This window comes from Microcaecilia unicolor, chromosome 1, assembly GCF_901765095.1.
Source record: "Microcaecilia unicolor chromosome 1, aMicUni1.1, whole genome shotgun sequence".
Lineage (NCBI taxonomy): Eukaryota > Metazoa > Chordata > Amphibia > Gymnophiona > Siphonopidae > Microcaecilia > Microcaecilia unicolor.
In genome coordinates this window covers 579,797,892-579,816,087 of record NC_044031.1, presented here as the reverse complement: position 1 = coordinate 579,816,087, position 18,196 = coordinate 579,797,892, and positions in this window count along the sequence as shown.

Here is an 18,196-nt window from a genome sequence, read left to right as displayed (position 1 = left end):
AACCACTCCTCTTAGCAGGCTTGATGCGCATGGCCTGGACTGATTGCTTCTGCAGATGGATCTTCCCAATCTCAGCTTCAACTGTAGAAAATTTCCTGATCAGAATAAATGACAAGATAACATATCTCCCATCCTGGCTGTTAGACACCATATTTTTTAAGTTTGATACTTCCAAAGTGGAACTAGGAAATTTAAAAAAATCACAAGTTTCAATCCACTAAGATACAGAAGAAAAACATTCAGAATTAGGGAGCTAATACAGCAATACCCATTGAACTACAGCTGGGGAATTACTAGCATTCATCACGTTCCCTTTAGCAGTTTGTCCAATATCAACCCCAGAAGGGGTGACCTGTACCCTGCTACCTTCTGGATTAGACAAATCTCCAGAAGCCAGCTGCAATGACAAGCACAGAGTGGTGAATTGGCTTGAAAGAGGCCGCTTCCAAAGCAAATCCATTCAGATCTTCAAAAACAACAATTTCTTTCTCAGTTTCTGTGTGTAGTAAAGAATGACACGGTGACAGGGATCCACGGTAAACCTGCAACAACAGTAATAATTTTAACAGAATTTGCAGGGCCAACCACATAGCGAGGGAAGGCCTCTGACTACTTGGGTAATCTATGATAATACCCTTCAGCGATGTAACTGGCAGCAGCCTCAGAGTGCTCTTGCTGATACAGTGGTAACATGGAACACCTGAGGTGCATTGGTACATGCTGGAAAATGCTCACCTTGCCTGCCGATTCCAATGTCCCTGAAAGAATAAATGGAAGAAGCAGGAGAAGCTTACCGCAGAAGAGAGACACCTTATCCTTAGAAGGATGTAGGAACCTGAGTCTGAGCAATGGGTGTATGAAAGGATGGATTAAAGCAGGGATTCTCAACCCAGTCCTCAGTCAGGGTTTCAGTATATCCAAAATGAATATACCCGAGATAAATTTGCATATAATAGAGGTAGGGCATACAAATTTGTCTTGTGCATATTTATCGTGTGTATCCTGAAAACGTGACTGGCTAGGTATGTCCTGAGGACTGCACTGAGGCCCATTGGAATAAATTAATGAAAGGAGCATCATTTCATCCATGCAGCCTAGGGGAATCAAGTCAACGCCCTAACAGCAGTATGGTGACCCCTCAGTTGCTGTAGTGACCATGACAAGGGCATCTGTAGTGGGTCTCTTTCAATGCAATTGGTCCTGAGCAGCTGAAGGGATATAGCTACAGAACAGGTATGTCTTGACAAAAGAGGAAATGGAAGATTGGATGCCTTAACATCTAGATTATTTAATTAAAAATTAAATGTCTGCCAACAATTTAAATAGCTCCCACAATGTATCTCAAGCTGTTTGCCACTATGTTTCATTCAAGTATTTACACCTAAGTGGTTTACAGTTTTATTTTACAGGTACTGGGTCTGTCCCTAGTGGGCTCACAATCTAAGTAGTACATTGTACTATTGTTGTTCCTGGGGCAACTGAGGGTTAGGTGACTTGCCCGGGGTCACACCGAGCTGCAGAGAGAATTGAACCTGGTTCCCCATGATCTCAACCCATTGCCGACCACCAGGCAGCAGCGGGAATTGAGCCCAGTTCCCTAGGACCATAATCCACTACACTAACCACGAGACCACTCCTCCTTGTGAATTTTTAATGGGTATCAGTATAGCCTGGTATTTGCTCCTATCTCTGGGCATGCTGGGTAATGCACTGAAGTCTAGACACTGAAATCAGCATGGGTCCATATCTAGTAACTAACCATGGAGCAGCTGTGAAGCCCAACCTATAGAAAAGACTAGGAGAGCATAGTAGTTGAGACTATATATCCCCTAGTTTTGGACAAAAAGCATCTTTTTCCAGAACCCTGACAGTCAGAAGGTTTACAATCCAAGCCAACCTGCCTTCTCTACCATATTCAGGTAGCAGGGCTCGGGACAGAGAGACACATTGTCCCATGAGGAGGAGGAGGAGGGGGAGAAGCTGTAGTCTACTTACCTTGGTAAGTTGACCTGACCATCTCTCACACCCAGTTCAGTATTCACTCCTGGAACAGTATGGAAGACATTAAGTTGAAGGGCTCCTTTTTCAACCAAGATGGTCGGAACACCAGACAAGTACAATTCAGTGGGGTGTCTGAGTTCTTGAGGGGAGACAAAATTTAAAGACTGGGAGGCAGGGGCAGTGGAATGCTTTTTTGTTTGGTGATGCCAAGTTCTGCCCCCAACCACAGCATTTTCCTTTCCCTATCAGTTCATAGTCCATCACTATCCTAATCTCGCCCCCCTCCATGGCATTCAATATCCCTCTTTTCTACCTCTAAACCCTCTGTCCCCCATAGTGTCCAGCATGTCTCTCCTTTCCTACCTCCCTTCCCCCAATAGTCTGTGGTATTGAGCATCTCTCTTTCCTTTCACCTCCCATCTCTCCCATGAGGTGCTAACTTTCTTATCTCCCTTTCCCTAGATCAGTGACATAACATTCTGCCACAGAAGAGGGAGGGAAGGATACTTTTTGACATAGCACTTGTAGTATTCCCCTTTCTGACTCCTATGGTGGGAGGGGTGCCGGGAGGTCCCCTCATACCCCTTGAAGCCGCAGACACCATTGGTTAAGGACCCTTGGTCTACTCTAGAGCATACTCAACAGCAGCACCCACTTTGTGAAACACAATGCTTCCTGAATTAAGCCTGCTGGACTATTATGGGTCTTTTCATAAAGCACTAAACACTTTATCCATAATGTCAGAATAACAATATTCTGGGGTAAGTGGGTTTTCATTTAATTTTTTTTTTATTTCATAGTAATAAGGTGTTAGGTCTAGATAGGTTAGAAGTAAGGGGAACTCATTTATAACCAGGAAACGGTAAAGGTTTTATTAATGAGGGTGTGAAAGGGAAGGTTTTGAATGGTGATTTCATATGTGAAAAAAGTTATTGTTTTCATTAACATGTAGGTGGTATATAAACAATTGTACAAATAAATAAATAAAATCTAAGATGTAAGAAATATACATTCCCAAAAACTGAAAATAAAATCCTTTTCCTTTTTTACCACTATCATGTGCACAATTAACATTAAGGCAGTATATAAAAAATTGTACAAATAAATCCAAGATGTAAGAAATGTACATTCCCAAAAACTGAAAATAAATTTTTCCTTTTTTTCCACTATCATGTGCACAATTAATTTTTCTAAATGGGGTGAACCCAGGTTCTTTCAATTCTCTTTTTGCGGACTTTTTCCTAAAGTCTGATTCTCTGCCTTCCCTATATGTGTCACTGAAATTGATCTATCCCTTTCTCCTTTTTCCCCCCATAGCTCTTTTCCATGTTTCTCTATACACTCATAGCTAGATGTCACCTCTTCATCTCCAGTCCTCAAGCTCACTTTTTGTACCACTTACCTACCTACTGCTCCCTGGAAATCTATTTCTACCATCTATCTCCCTTTCCTCTCTCATAACCCTTTCCCAGCACCACCATGCCCTTCACTGTGTCACACTCTCTCTCTACCCCACCTCTCCTTTCTATGCTTTGGCTTAAATAGCGTGAAGACCAGGCTTCTCCTCCCACTCTTCAACAGGCCTCACTGCCTGTGGCTCTTGAGTAGGACTCTGTCTGGTCTCTTCCCAGCACCCTGAACACACCAACCTCAATATCCTGGGACCCTTGTTCACTCAGGGTGACCTTGGTCTTAATATGCAAATTAGATGTAGATTATACAGTTCTCAACAGCAGCATCAGGCAACTCTTTATTCCAGCCTAAATACTTTCACAGGTCTTCCCACTGAGCCCTGGACACAGACCCCTGGACCCAGTACTAACAGCCCCTCTGGCCTGAACAGGATATTCTTCCCCCACTCTGAGGGTACAGCTCTGTCCTCCAGCCCCTGGCTGCTAGTTCCATGTTCTTAATACACAGTTCTATCCACAACACAGTTCATCAAAAATCCACAGAATCCAGCCAGTACCTTCAAGGGGATCTTCTTCCATCAGCTGCCAGGTCTCCAGCTCCTCTCTCTTCTCTTTCCTTTCACAAACTCAAGTAGGTATAAGGAGGTTGGTTAGCTTATCCACCCCATTAGGCTCTTCCCCCTAATTCCAGGCAGGACCCAGCCCATAACAACTTACACCTGTTTCTAGCCCAGGACTCTCCTTGGTCCTAGCAACCTCCACCTGGACATTCCCCTACTGGCACCCTCTAGTGACTCCTCAGTGATAACATGATCTGGACATTTTCCCCTCATTTCTATGGGACCAGCACCCTCTAGTGGCCTACCCAGGACAGGACAGCCCCTTACTCTTCACAACAGTCAAGCTTACGCTTATGCACCCCCCCCCCCCCAATTAGCTTGCCTTCACTGCTGCACAATTCCTGAATCTCTACTAAATCTTTCAGTCCCCACTTAATCATAGTCTCCAGACTGCAGTTCAAGCCCCAGAGCCCACATTCTCCTTAATCCCCAAATTACCACCTAATCTCAATCCTGAAAGCCAGTTTTCTGGAAGGTGCTTTTGTCTTCTCTAGGGTTCCCCTCATGTAACAGGCTCATACCGTCTCTCCTTTGCCCTCAAGTTCATCCCGTCTCTCTGAAGCCCACCACTATACATATCCTCTCCTTTTTTTTTCCTCTTTCGACATCAATTCCCTGACCAGTCCCCTTTTTAAGATTTACCCTCTCCACACCATGGTGAGATTTAGCAGGAGAAAGTATGCAGTGGTGGGAATGGAGTGCTCCTCAGTCCATTTCTTCCTTCTCTGCACCCAGCAATCTCAGTGAAAGCTCAACCCAAAGGAAAAGATGGAGCTTGATGTACTGATTCAGGAAGTCTATTCCAAGCATATGGTGCAACAAGATAAAAGGAATGGAGTCTGGAGTTGGCAGTGGAGGAGAAGGGAACAACTATGAGAGATTTACCCGATGAACAGAGTTCCCAGGGAGAAGTGTAGGGAGAGTTAAGAGTGGAGAGGTACTGAGGGGCTGCAGAGTAGATGCCTTTATAATTCAATAAGAGGAATTTGAACTGTATATGGAAATGGATAGGAAGCCAATGAAGTGACTTGAGGAGAGGGCTAATATGAGCATAGCGACGCTGGCAGAATATAAGTCATGTAGCAGGATTTTGAACATTTGAAGGGGAGAGAGATGGTTTAGTGGGAGACCTGTGAGAAGCAAGTTGCAGTAGTCTAAGCATGAGGTGATGAGAGTGTAGTTAAGGGCTTTGGTAGTGTGCTCATAAAGGAAGGGATGGATTTTGGTGATATTATACAGAAAGAAACAGGCTTTAGTAGTCTGTTTGATATGTGCAGCTCTGAGAGGGGAGTCAAAAATGACCCCAAGGATATGAGCTGATGAGGCAGGGAGGATATAGTAACATAGTAAATGACGGCAGATAAAGATCTGTACGGTCCATCCAGTCTGCCCAACAAGATAAACTCATTTTACATGGTATTTGATACTTTATATGTATACCCGAGTTTGATTTGTCCTTGCCTTTCTCAGGGCACCTACTGTAGAAGTCTGCCCAGTACTGTTCTTGTACTAAGTTCAGAAGCTAACATCGAAGCCCTTAAATTTACACTCCCGCCCATCCCTTATCTATTCAGTCTCGATCAGGGTGTAGACCGTAGAAGTCTTCCCAGCTCCCATTTTGTTTCCAATTACCAGCGTCGCCACCCAATCTCCGCTAAGATTCCACGGAACCATTCCTTCTAAACAGGATGAAAGTGTTATCCATAGAGATAGAGAATGGGGGAAGAGAGGAGAGCTGGGTTTAGGGGGAAAGATAAGAAGCTCAGTCTTGGCCATGTTTAGTTTCAGATAGCACTGAGATATGCAGGCAGCAAAGTCATACAGGCAAACTGACACTTGGGCCTGGATTCCTGCTGACTGAAGACAATCCAACACAGAAGATGGTGCTTAAAAAGATGCTTTATTCTCTACTTGGACACAAAGGACCCAACACGTTCTGTGTTTTGGTGTTAAGGAACGCCTGCCTCAGGGGTCACAATATGATTCAAAAAAGAAAAACAGGAAAAAACAAAGCAATCAGCTTGGGGAAAATGCAAAAAGCCAGCACAGATTGGTTTATCTGCCGTCATTTACTATGTTACTATATCCTCCCTGCCTCATCAGCTCATATCCTTGGGGAGAGCTGCACATATCAAACAGACTATTAAAGCCTGTTTCTTTCTGTATAATATCACCAAAATCCATCCCTTCCTTTATGAGCACACTACCAAAGCCCTTAACCACACTCTCATCACCTCATGCTTAGACTACTGCAACTTGCTTCTCACAGGTCTCCCACTAAGCCATCTCTCTCCCCTTCAATCTGTTCAAAATTCTGCTGCATGACTTATATTCTGCCAGCGTCGCTATGCTCATATTAGCCCTCTCCTCAAGTCACTTCAGAGTTGGATTGTTCTTCGGTCAACCTCTACTCCTTTATCCTTGTGCTGTATATGCCACAATGTTATTTCCCCCGACCACAGTTGTTCCCCACGTGGACCATGAAGCAGCTACAGTCTGTCAAAAAGCACAGCGAAACGCTGGCCACCGTCGGTCGGGGGAAATAACATTGTGGCAACCGTGGACACTACAGAATGTCCAAGATGAGCTAAGTTTGATTTTTGTTTGATAAATACAAATTGATATAACTACAAATTAAGAGTTATGTGCAGACCATTGCTGAGGTAGCAGAGCAACCTTTTCGTGACACCTGGGAGGTTTTTTGCCTATGATAATGATTAGATCCCCTTAAGACCAAGGAATTCGTCAACGGGATCGGTATGTTGCCGGTGGGAGCACAATAGACCCAGGCACTTTGAGGCTTTTCCCCCCTGGTTGTTACAACGGATGAGAAAGTGGGTACGTTTTTGTACAGACACAAACATCGCTTTTTACAGTGCAGTGGGAGTTCTTTAAAATATAGTGTTATCCGTATACATAGCCTTCCAAATGTTGTCCTTTTTTTAATATCTATGCAAACACCAACTGCACCCAAATCTAATTTGCCTTGAGCTACAACTGAAAAAGGCATGAGCCAAATCCAAATAAATGTTCAACGTTTTAATTACCTGAGGGCTGTGGTAGGGGGGGGGGGGGGGGGGAAGACATTCTTAGGATTGAAAGCAATGGTATCATGGCATTACGTTCCAAGTCTGCATCATATAACTGCCTATGAGGTTGGCAAAATGGCAAGTTGCCGACTACTGGGTTTATGATGCCAGCGTTTAATTATGAAGAAGTGTAAAATGCACAGTGTCTCAGATACAACTTTAGCCACTTTGTTGGGCAAACTGGATGGATCACACTGCCCTGAAAAGCCATAACACAGTAATGTTCATATAAGAAAAGTCCAAAAAACAAATCCTTTGAATAAATCCCCATGATGTAATTCTTGACCAAAACTAATATGTGTTCCCCCATTTATCAAGAGATCCTGTATTTTGGATTTTTGTGTCCAAATATTAAATGGAGGAGTGGCCTAGTGGTTAGGGTGGTGGACTTTGGTCCTGAGGAACTGACTTCGATTCCCACTTCAGGCACAGCCAGCTCCTTGTGACTCTGGGCAAGTCTCTTAACCTGGAGGTGAAGAGCAAGTCACTTAACCCTCCATTGCCCCCTGTAAGCCACATTGAGCCTGCCATGAGTGGGAAAGTGTGGGGTACAAATGTAATAAAAATTTTTAAGAAATACACAGTAACTACAGGACATCTGGTGAGTTTACTGTGTTACTATAAGACTAAGTTACAATTAAAGATATAATGGTAAGAACATGTATTCGCATTATGTAGTGCTTTGCAAGTCATCATATTCTTTTACATTTTTGACATTATCTAAAACATACAGTTCAAAATGCATTAAAGAGTTTGTTTCACTGTTCTATACAACATATTCTACATGTTCAAATCCAATGTAAAAGAACAATTATGGAAATACTAGTAAAAAAGGCCCGTTTCTGTTAGAAATGAAACGGGCGCTAGCAAGGTTTTCCTTGGAGTGTATGTTTCAGAAAGAGCGTGTGTGAGAGCTGGAGCGTGTGTGTCAGAGAGAATGTGTGAGAGAGAGAGACAGAGTGTATGTGTTTGTGCGAGAGAGAGAGAGAGTGTGAGAGACAGTGTTTCTGTGTGACACTGTGTGAGAGAGAGGGACAAAGACAGTGAGTGTGTGAGTGAGAGTGTATGTGGCAGACAGAGAATGAGTGACTGCGTGTGTGGTGTGAGGAACCCCCTCCCTCTCCCCTGCCCCCTTGCAGCCAGGCATGTGCAGCGACCCTCCTCTCCCCATGTTCCCCCTGCAGCCACCCATGTCCAGCATCCCCCTGCAGCCACCCATGCCCATCAACCCTCCTCTCCCCCTGCTGCGTCCTTCCTGTCTCCCCTGCTCCCCCTGCAGCCACCCATGTGGTCTCAGCCCCCCCTCAGCATCCCTCCTGTCCCCCTGCAGGCACGCATGTGCAGCGTCCCTCCTTTCTCCCCTGTCCCCCCTGCAGCCAGCCATGTCCAGCGACCCTTCTGTTCCCCTGCCCCCCCCTGCAGCTACCCATGTCCAGCGACCCTCCTCTCCTGTGCAGCCACCCATGTCTGAGGACACTTCTCTCCTTTTTCCCTGTTCCTCCCCTGTGGCCAGCCATGTCCATCGACCCACCTGTGCCCCCTGATGACCACCAACCCTTCTGTCCCCCTGCCCGCCATGCAGTGTCCGTCCTGTATCCCCTGTCCCCCTTGCAGGCACCCATGTGGTGTGTGGAGACCCATCCCCATCTCCCTGTTCCCTGCCCCCCCTGCAGCCACCCATGTGCAGCGACCCTCCCCTCCCCCCTGCTTCCTTCCAGCCACCCATGTCCAGCGAGACCCCCCCTTCCCCCTCCCAGCCGGCGCAGCACCCAAAGAAAGCCCCTTGTCCTCCCCCCTTCGCGCATCACCCAACCCCCCCACCGTGGCACATCACCAAGCCCCTCCCCCCTCATCAACCCCCTCGCCACCCGCAACCGCTAATACAAACTGTGTCTGGTGACTGCTGCTTCTGCTATTCAGCAGCAGCAGCCCGTACATAAAGAAAAAAAATCCTCCTAAAACGCACCTCCGTTGAGAAGCATCTCACATTGGCTGAAGTCTCAGCATGCGCTCCTTCTCTCCCCTCTGACGTCTTGGCGTTTCTCCGGGGTCTTCCGGCAGGGGCACTGACGTTGAGGGGAGAGGAGGAGCGGCTGCAGAGACGTCAGCTAATGTGAGATGGTTCTCCACGGAGGTGCGTTTTAGGAGGTTGTTTTTTTGTTTATTTGTTTTCTTTATGTACGGGCTGCTGCTGCTGAATAGAAGCAGCAGCAGCCGCCAGACAGAGTTTGTATTAGCGGTCGTGGGTGGCGAGGCGGTCGATGTGGGGGGGAGGGGCTTGGTGAAGCGGCGGGGGAGGGGTTGGGTGATGCGGCGAGGAGGGAAGGGGGGTAGGGGCTTTCTGATGCCCCGTTGCACAGGTTGTTGTGGCGATGCGGCGGGGGGGCACTTAGAGGTGCACCGTCGAGGCTGTGTGTGTGTGTTTGTGTGTGTGTGTTTGTATGTGTTTGTGTGTGTGATTGTGTGTTTGTGTTTCTGTGTGTGTGCTTTTGTGTGTGCTTTTGTATGTGTGTGTGTGTGTGTGTTTTTGTGTATGTGTGTTTGTGTTTCTGTGTGTGTGTTTTTGTGTATGTGTGTTTGTGTTTCTGTGTGTGTGTGTGCGTTTGTGTGTGTGTGGTTGTGTGCGTGCATTTGTCTGGTTGTGTGTGTGCATTTGTGTGTGTTTGTGTGGTTGTGTGTGCGTTTGTGTGTGTGTGTTTGTGTTTCTGTGTGTGTGTTTTTGTGTGTGTGCTTTTGTGTGTGTGTGTATTTTGTGTATGTGTGTTTGTGTTTCTGTGTGTGTGCTTTTGTGTATGTGTGTTTGTGTTTCTGTGTGTGTGTGGTTGTGTGTGTGTTTGCGTGTGTGTTTGCGTGTGTGTGTGTTTGCGTGTGTTTGCATTTGTGTGTGTGTTTCTGTGTGTGTTTGTGTTTGCATTTGTGTGTGTTTCTGTGTGTGCGTTTGTGTTTGCATTTGTGTGTGTTTCTGTGTTTGTGTTTGCAATTGTGTATGTTTCTGTGTGTGTGTGCTTGCATTTGTGTGTGTGTTTGTGTGTGTGTGTTTGCGTGTTTGTGTTGTGTGTTTGCATTTGTGTGTGTTTATGTGTGTTTGTGTGTGTGTTTGCATTTGTGTGTGTGTGTGTGTGTTTGCATTTGTGTGTGTTTGTGTTTCTGTGTGTGTGTGTTTGTGTGGTTGTGTGTGTGCGTTTGTGTGTTCGTTTGCGTTTATGTGCGTGTGTGTTTGTGTGTGTGTGTATGCGTGTGTTTATGTGTGTGTATGTGTGTGTTTGTGTGTGTGTGTTTGCGTTTGTGTGTTTATGTGTGTGTGTTTGCATTTGTGTGTGTGTTTCTGTGTGTGTGTGTGTTTCTGTGTGTGTGTGTTTGCATTTGTGCGTGTGTTTGTGTGTTTATGTGTGTGTGTTTGCATTTGTGTGTGTGGGGGTTGCGGGTGGCTTTTGTGGTCGTGTGGTTGGGGAGTTTGTCAGCAGTCTGTAGCGATTCCTAGGCAGGGGGAGAAGTACGGAAACACTCCCCCTGCCTGGGTCCTTGTTGGAGGGGGTTGCCAGTTGGTAGGGGTGCCTTTATGGATCCCTTTACTCTCTGTGTTCCGCCCTCGAGGGCGGGGCAGAGAGACATGGTGAGTTGGATGGCTTCACCACCATGAACTTACGAACTGTTTAGGGATTTTGCAGATGGCTTCAGCAGGTTGTCTTCAGAATGTTGAGGTAGCGTTTTATGTACAGATGGGGCGTGGCTGAGGGCGGGTCTATGAGTGAGGGTGACTGGTCCTAGCCTATGAAGACTACAGGATTTTTGTGCTTCTCTGCCTTGGAGTGAGCTTCAGAACGTTCAAGGTGGGATTTATTAATATAGATGATGCTTTAGCTGTTTTCAAAGCTACATTTGAAACAGCAAGAAAAGTTGATGTTTGAATAAAAGTTTCCCTGTCTAAATTTATTAAACAGATGATTACACATTTTTTGAAAATTAACTCCTTAATCACTTTCCAACAGTAGCCACTCTAACACAATCACCCATTATTTAAGACTAATGATCTCTCATCACTAGGATGTGATTTTCACAAGCTCATCCCTTCAGTGTCTGTCATAATTAAGACTTGTTCACACACCTTCTAATCCTTTGTCAATTAATATAACTTCCATAATTCTAATAAATATATCCTATCCATCTACCATTTTCTCTGTAAAACAAAGTTATCCACCTGTAGCAGGTGTTCTCCGAGGACAGCAGGCAAAGTACTCTTACAGCTGGGTGACATCATCCAAGGGAGCCAGGTGTGGACGGTGACTAGCAAGATTAACTTAGAATTTTCTAACAGTGTCCCACTGCACAAATGCTGGTGCCTTCCCGCCCAATGCACAAGAGCAGGTCCCTCAGTTTTCTAAAAAAGCTAAAGAATACAACTCCAAGGAGAGGTGGCAGGGTATATAAGAACACTTGGCTCTCTCTCCTCAAAGAACACCTGCTAAAGGTGCGTAACTTTGCTTTTTCTGAGGACAAGCAGGCCATCGTATTCTCACAACTGGGAATCCCTAGCTACCAGATTCACCAAAAAAACAATGCTAGGATAATAGTGACTTTAAACATTTAGGCCCGAGTGTCAATGAACCTGAAACTATTTACATACTAGTTATGAAGGTGCAGCCTAGGACTAAAAAAAACGGCACCTAGGGGAGTGGAGTTGGATTCTAGAGACCACACAAATTCTTCTGGACTGCCTGCCCAAAATGGCTGAATGTGTGGACAGATGACCACGTTGGAGCTCTGCAAATCTCCTCTATGGAAGTTGACCTCAAGTGGGCTCTGACATTATGAGCCTTGACATGGCAGAGTCAGCCCAGCCTGGGCATAAGGAGATGCAATCTGCTAGCCAAATAGAAATTGTGTGTTTGTCGATGGCTGTCCCCCCCCATCAGGTTTCGGTCAAAAGAAACAAAAAGCTGGGTGGACTGTCTATGGGCTTTAGTCCGCTCCAGATAGAAGACTAAGGCTTACTTGCAATCCAAGGTATGCAGTACACTCTCACCAAGATGGGCAATGTGGTTTTGGTAAAAATGTTGGTAGGATGAATGACCAATTAAGATGGAACTCCGACACTACCCTTAGGAAGGAATTTAGCGTGTGTGCGGAGAACTACTCTATTGTGGTGAAACTTGGTGTAAGATGGATCAGCTACTAGGGCCTGAAGCTCACAGACTCCTAGAGCTGAAGTGACTGCCACCAAAAACACAACTTTCCAGATTAAATACTTCAGATGACAGGAATTAAGTGGCTCAAGAGGAGCTTTCATCAGGTGGGTGAGGACAACATTGAGATCCCATGACACATTTGGAGGCTTGACAGGGAGCTTTGTTAATAACAAACCTCATATGAAATGAACAACTAGAGGTTGTACAGAGATGGGCCTACCTCCTACATAGTGATAACTACTACTACTACTTAACATTTCTAAAGCGCTACTAGGGATACGCAGCGCTGTACAATTTAACATGGAAGGACAGTCCCTGCTCAAGGAGCTTACAATCTAAAGACAAGTGTACAATCTAAAAGACAGGTGTACAATCTAGAGACAAGTGTACAATCTAAAAGACAAGTGTAGAGACAATCTGATAGGGCATACTATATTTCTCGAAAGGTTAGGTGCCGAAGGCACTTAGATTAACCCTTACAGAATTGGGTTTCCAGCAGACTCAAAGAGGTGAAAGAAGTATTCAAGCAGTTTTTGTGTAGGGCAGGTGAGGGAATCTAAGGCCTTGTCCTCACACCAGACAACAAACCTCTTCCACTTAAATGAATAACACCTTTTAGTGGAGTCTTTCCTGGAAACCAGCAAGATGCGGAACACTCCCTTTGGTAAATCTGCAAATTCAAATTCTATGCTCTCAACATCCAAGCCGTGAGGGCCAGAGATGAGAGGTTGGGATGCAGAAGAGATCCCTCATTCTGTGTGATGAGGGTCAGAAAATATTCCAATCTCCATGGATCTTTCGAGGACAACTCCAGAAGTGGAAACCAGATCTGCCTCGGCCACTAAGGCTTGATTAGAATCATAGTTCCCTGGTTTTGCTTGAGTTTCAGCAAAGTCTTCTCTATGAGAGGTACTGGAGGATATGCATACAGAAGCCCCTCTTCCCAATGTAGGAGAAAGACATCCAAAGCTAGTCTGCTGTGTGACTTAAGCCTGGAACAGAACTAGGGGACTCTGCTGTTGAGATGAGTGGCAAAAAGATCCTCCAAGGGGTTGCCACACTTTCCGATCTTGTGGGCTATGCCCATGTTGAGAGTCCACTCAAGCAGTTGCAAAACCCTGTTCAGTCTGTCCACCAGGCAGTTGTGCTTTCCTGATAGCTTTGTGGTTCAGAGGACTATTCTGTGAAGGAGGGCTCACTGCCTCGTTCCCACTGCTTCCTGACACAAGGGGTAGAATTCTGTATTCCCCTGTTTGTTTATATAGAGCATTGCAACCTGGTTGTCCGATTGAATGAGAATAATTTGGTTCTGTAGGCTATCTTTGAAACCTTTTAGAATGTTCCAAATGGCCCTCAGCTCGAGGAAGGTGATATGGAGATCCATTTCCTAAGCAGACAAAGTTCCCTGGGTGTGAAGCCCATCCATATGAGCTCCCCATGCCAGGTTGGATACATCCATTGTTAATACCTTCTGAGAAGGTGGAATTTGGAATGGGAGACCCAGTCAAATTTGTTTGAACTGTCCACCAGAGAAGGACATGAATTAACTTTGGAGGAATGTGGTGACATCCTCTAGATTTCCAGCCGCCCGAGACCACTGGAAAGCTAGGGTCCACTCCATGGGAGTGGCAAGTACTATCGCTCCCATGGCACTCCCAATCTACTATTTTTCTTTGAAGGGGTTAATAAACACATGGATAAAGGTCAGCCAGTCAATATTGTGTATCTGGATTTTCAAAAGGCTTTAGACAAAGTACCACATGAAAGACTCCTAAGTAAATTAGAAAGTCATGGGATAGGGGGTAATGTCCTAATCTGAATTAAAAGCTAGTTGAAAGAAAACAGAGAGTAGGGTTAAGTGGTCAGTATTCTCTATGGAGAAGGGTAGATAGGGAGTACCCCAGAGGTCTGTGCTGGGACCACTGCTTTTTAACTGTATTTATTTATTAGGATTTATTTACTGCCTTTTTGAAGGAATTCACTCAAGGCAGTGTACAGTATTAATAGATCAAACATGAGCAATAGGCAAATACAGCAGTTAAAATATTCAAATAACAATACAAAGTATGGCATAGTATCTATAGAGGGTTATAGATATTGGCTTTATGCCTCTAGGATTTAGTATTAGTAAGTAGCTTCCTCTGGTGTTTTTTTTTTTTTTTGGCTGCATAGCTTTTTTTTCTCCTAATGGAGTTGTTTGATTCTGCAGGGGTTTCAAGAGGTGGCTGGAGCCAATGATGAGAGCCTATTAAGGAGTTGTCCAATATGTGTGGTACCCTGGGCTCTTGAGGCTTCAATTGTTTAAAATTATTATAATTTAAATAGTGAAATGCTATCCTTGGAGGTGTAAGGCTAATATTGAATATTTAGAGCAAATAGGGTGATTAGTTTCTTGGTAAATTGCTCTTGAGCAGATTTCTGTATTTTTGATAGTATACTACTTACAATGTCAACACAATACATAATAGAACATTTTAATTGATAATGAAGGATAAAGCAAAGATGTAACGTATAGATAGGTAAGAGAGTAACAAGAGTTAGAAAGTAAGGTCACTGATTTAAAGAAAGTTGCACATGAGGTCAGAGAGATGGTTAAATAATGTCTCAGCTAGGGTAGGAGTGGATAAATATGTCCTGCTGCAGTATGTGCAGCCCGTCATTCCTCGTGTGTGTGAGTAAGACTAACAAGTTAGTTACTTTTTCCCATTAAAGGCTTGGTTGAAGAGCCAAGCTTTCACCTGCTTCCTGAAGTAGAGATAGTCTTGTGTTAAGCGGAGCCTTTCAGGCATTGCATTCCAGAGTGTGGGGACTACTCCAGAGAAGGCTCGCTTGTGGTATCACATCATGTAATGTCTTTTGGAGAGGGTGTGGTTAGTGATAGTCCTTGAGAGAACTGTGGAGGGGCATTTTCGAAAGGGACGTCCATGTTTTGATATGGACGTCCTCACAAAACGTTCCGATCCAGGGGCGGGGAAACCCGTATTTTCAAAACAAGATGGACGTCCATCTTTCGTTTCGAAAATACTGTCAGGGACATCTAAATCCTTAAATTTGATTGTCTCTAGATTTGGTCGTTTCTGATTTTTGGCGATAATGGAAACCAAGGATGTCCATCTAAGAAACGACCAAATACAAGTCATTTGGTTGTGGGAGGAGCCAGCATTTGTAGTGCACTGGTCCCCCTGACATGCCAAGACACCAACCGGGCACCCTAGGGGGCACTACAGTGGACTTAATAAATTGCTCCCAGGTACATAGCTCCCTTACCTTGTGTGCTGAGCCCCCCAACCCCCCCTCCAAAACCCACTACCCACAACTGTACACCACTGCCATAGCCCTTACGGATGAAGGGGGGCACCTAGATGTGGGTACAGTGAGTTTCTGGTGGGTTGTGGAGGGCTCGCTGTTTCCTCCACAAATGTAACAGGTAGGGGTGGGGGGGTGGGCCTGGTTCTATCTGCCTGAAGTGCACTGCACCCACTAAAACTGCTCCAGGGACCTGCATACTGCTGTCACTGACCTGAGTATGACATCTGAGGCTGTCAATCAATATTTTGAAAGATATTTTTTTTTGAGGGTGGAAGGGGGTTAGTGACCACTGGGGGAGTAGGGGGAGTAAGGGGAGGTCATCCCTGATTCTCTCCGGTGGTTACCTGGTCATTTCGGGCACCTTTTTGTGCCTTGGTCATAAGAAAAACACGACCAGGTAAAGTCATCCAAGTGTTCGTCAGGGATGTCCTTGTTTCTTTCGATTATGGGTCAAGGACATCCAAGTGTTAGGCACAACCAAGTCCCGCCTTCACTATGCCTCCGACATGCCCCCTTGAACTTTGGCCATCCCTGCGACGGAAAGCAGTTGGGAACATCCAAAATCAGCTTTCGATTATACTGATTTGGATGACCCCGGGAGAAGGACGTCCATCTTCCAATTTATGTCAAAAGATGGCTGTCCTTCTCTTTTGAAAATGAGCCCTTTAGTGCCTTTGACGGTGTGTAAAGGATCATCCTGTTCTTCAGGTACTCAAGGCCATTTCCTTTGAGGGCCTTGAAGATCAGAGTTTTAAATTTAGCCCTGTATTGTACTGGTAGTCAATGAAGTTTTTGCAAAAATGTGTGATGTGGTCACGTCACTTGCAACCTTCCATTAATCTTGCTGCAGCATTCTGAATCAATTGGAGCTGGTGCAGGCCCTTTGCAGTCAGACCATTGTATAGTGCATTGCAGTAATCCAATCTTGATGTTATCATGGCATGTACAATTGGAATACGATTTACCTTCTCGATGTAAGGAGAGAGGCAGTGTAGCTGTCGCAGGTAGTAGAAGCAGCTCTTGAAGGTTGCTTGGATTTGAGGAATCAGAGTAAGTGTTGAATCTAACTGTATTCCAAGTTTCCTGACTTGTGATCTGAGGGGGAGTTCGTACTTCCCAAAACAGATTTTGATGTCGGGTATGTATCCACTTGTGTTAGGGACCCAGAGAAGCTTGGTTTTACTTGGGTTCAGGCAAAGTTTGTTGTGTTTAGTCCATTCTTGAATTGATGTTAGACAGGTAATCAGTTTATTCAAGGCTGTAGGTAAGTCAGGTTCAATGGGTATGAGTAGCTGCACATCATCCGCATAGATATAGAACTGAGTGTCCATTGACCGAATCAGCTCAGCTAGTGGTTTGAGGTAGATATTGAACAGAATAGGTAACAGTATTGATCCTTGTGGTACCCCGCAGGTCAGTGTCCATGGTGGTGATGAGTAGTTACTGCCAAATATTTGTTGCCTGTCTGATAGGATCTGAACCAGGCAAGTACTGTTCCATTGATACCTGTTTCTGCCAGTCGTGCTAGCTTGATATCATGATCCAGTGTCAAAAGCTGCTGAGAAATCTAGCAGTACTAACACCGAGGCAAATCCCTTGTCTCGGTTTCTGTGAAGATCATCTAGTAGGGATACGAGGACCGTTTCTGCTCCATAACCGGGAATGTAATAAGCAACAGTCTGCATGAAGTGGATAGATGACTGGAAGAAATGTATTACGTTCCTGAAGCAATGCTGTCTAAAAACCTTTTACTGCTGGGCATGTCCACCAAATGTGGAGAAAGGAACCTTGCTCACCACAGTTGCACCAACATAATGGTGAACCAGCTTTATAAATCTGAAACAATCTCATTGGAGTATATCATTGATAAAACAAATCTTATAACCATTCTCAATCATGGGGGTAGCAATAGAAACCTTAAAACAGATATTGAAAAACTTTATCCCATTGTTTAGGGTCGTAAATAGAGGACATGAGTTTTTCCCATTTAGTAATATATTTATGAACAGGTATATCATCTTTCAATAATGCTTTGTATAGCCTAGAGGACCCACCCCCTTTTTCCCAAATTCATGGCTAATTCTATAGAAATTTCCACTAAGGAGAGATCACCCCTAGCACTACGTAGGAAATCTCTAAGCTGCCTATATTGAAACAGGTTGGAGTTGGGCAAACCATATTCATCCTGGAGTTCAGGTATTCACCCTCAACCCATATCTGTCTTAAAGTGCACAAAGACCTGGCAGCCCAATGGAAATAAGTTTTATCAAGCAGCCCAGGAACGAACCAAAAAGAATGCTGGATGGGTGTATTAAGGTGATTGGGGTAATCTTAAAAAACACTTATGGAACTTTGTAAGTCTAAGTGCTTTGAAAATACACCTCAATGTCTGTTTGCAAAGAACCAAGATTTTACCTTTCACCCACATTGATAATGGAGCACTCATTAAACAATCCAACCTAGTTACTAGAGTCTTTAAGCATGGTAGGGGGAACCAAGGAAGAGCCTATAAAGGGATCAATCCTAAGGAGTGCTGATCAAATCTAGTCCAAGGATTAATGATACCCTGTTGCTATAAT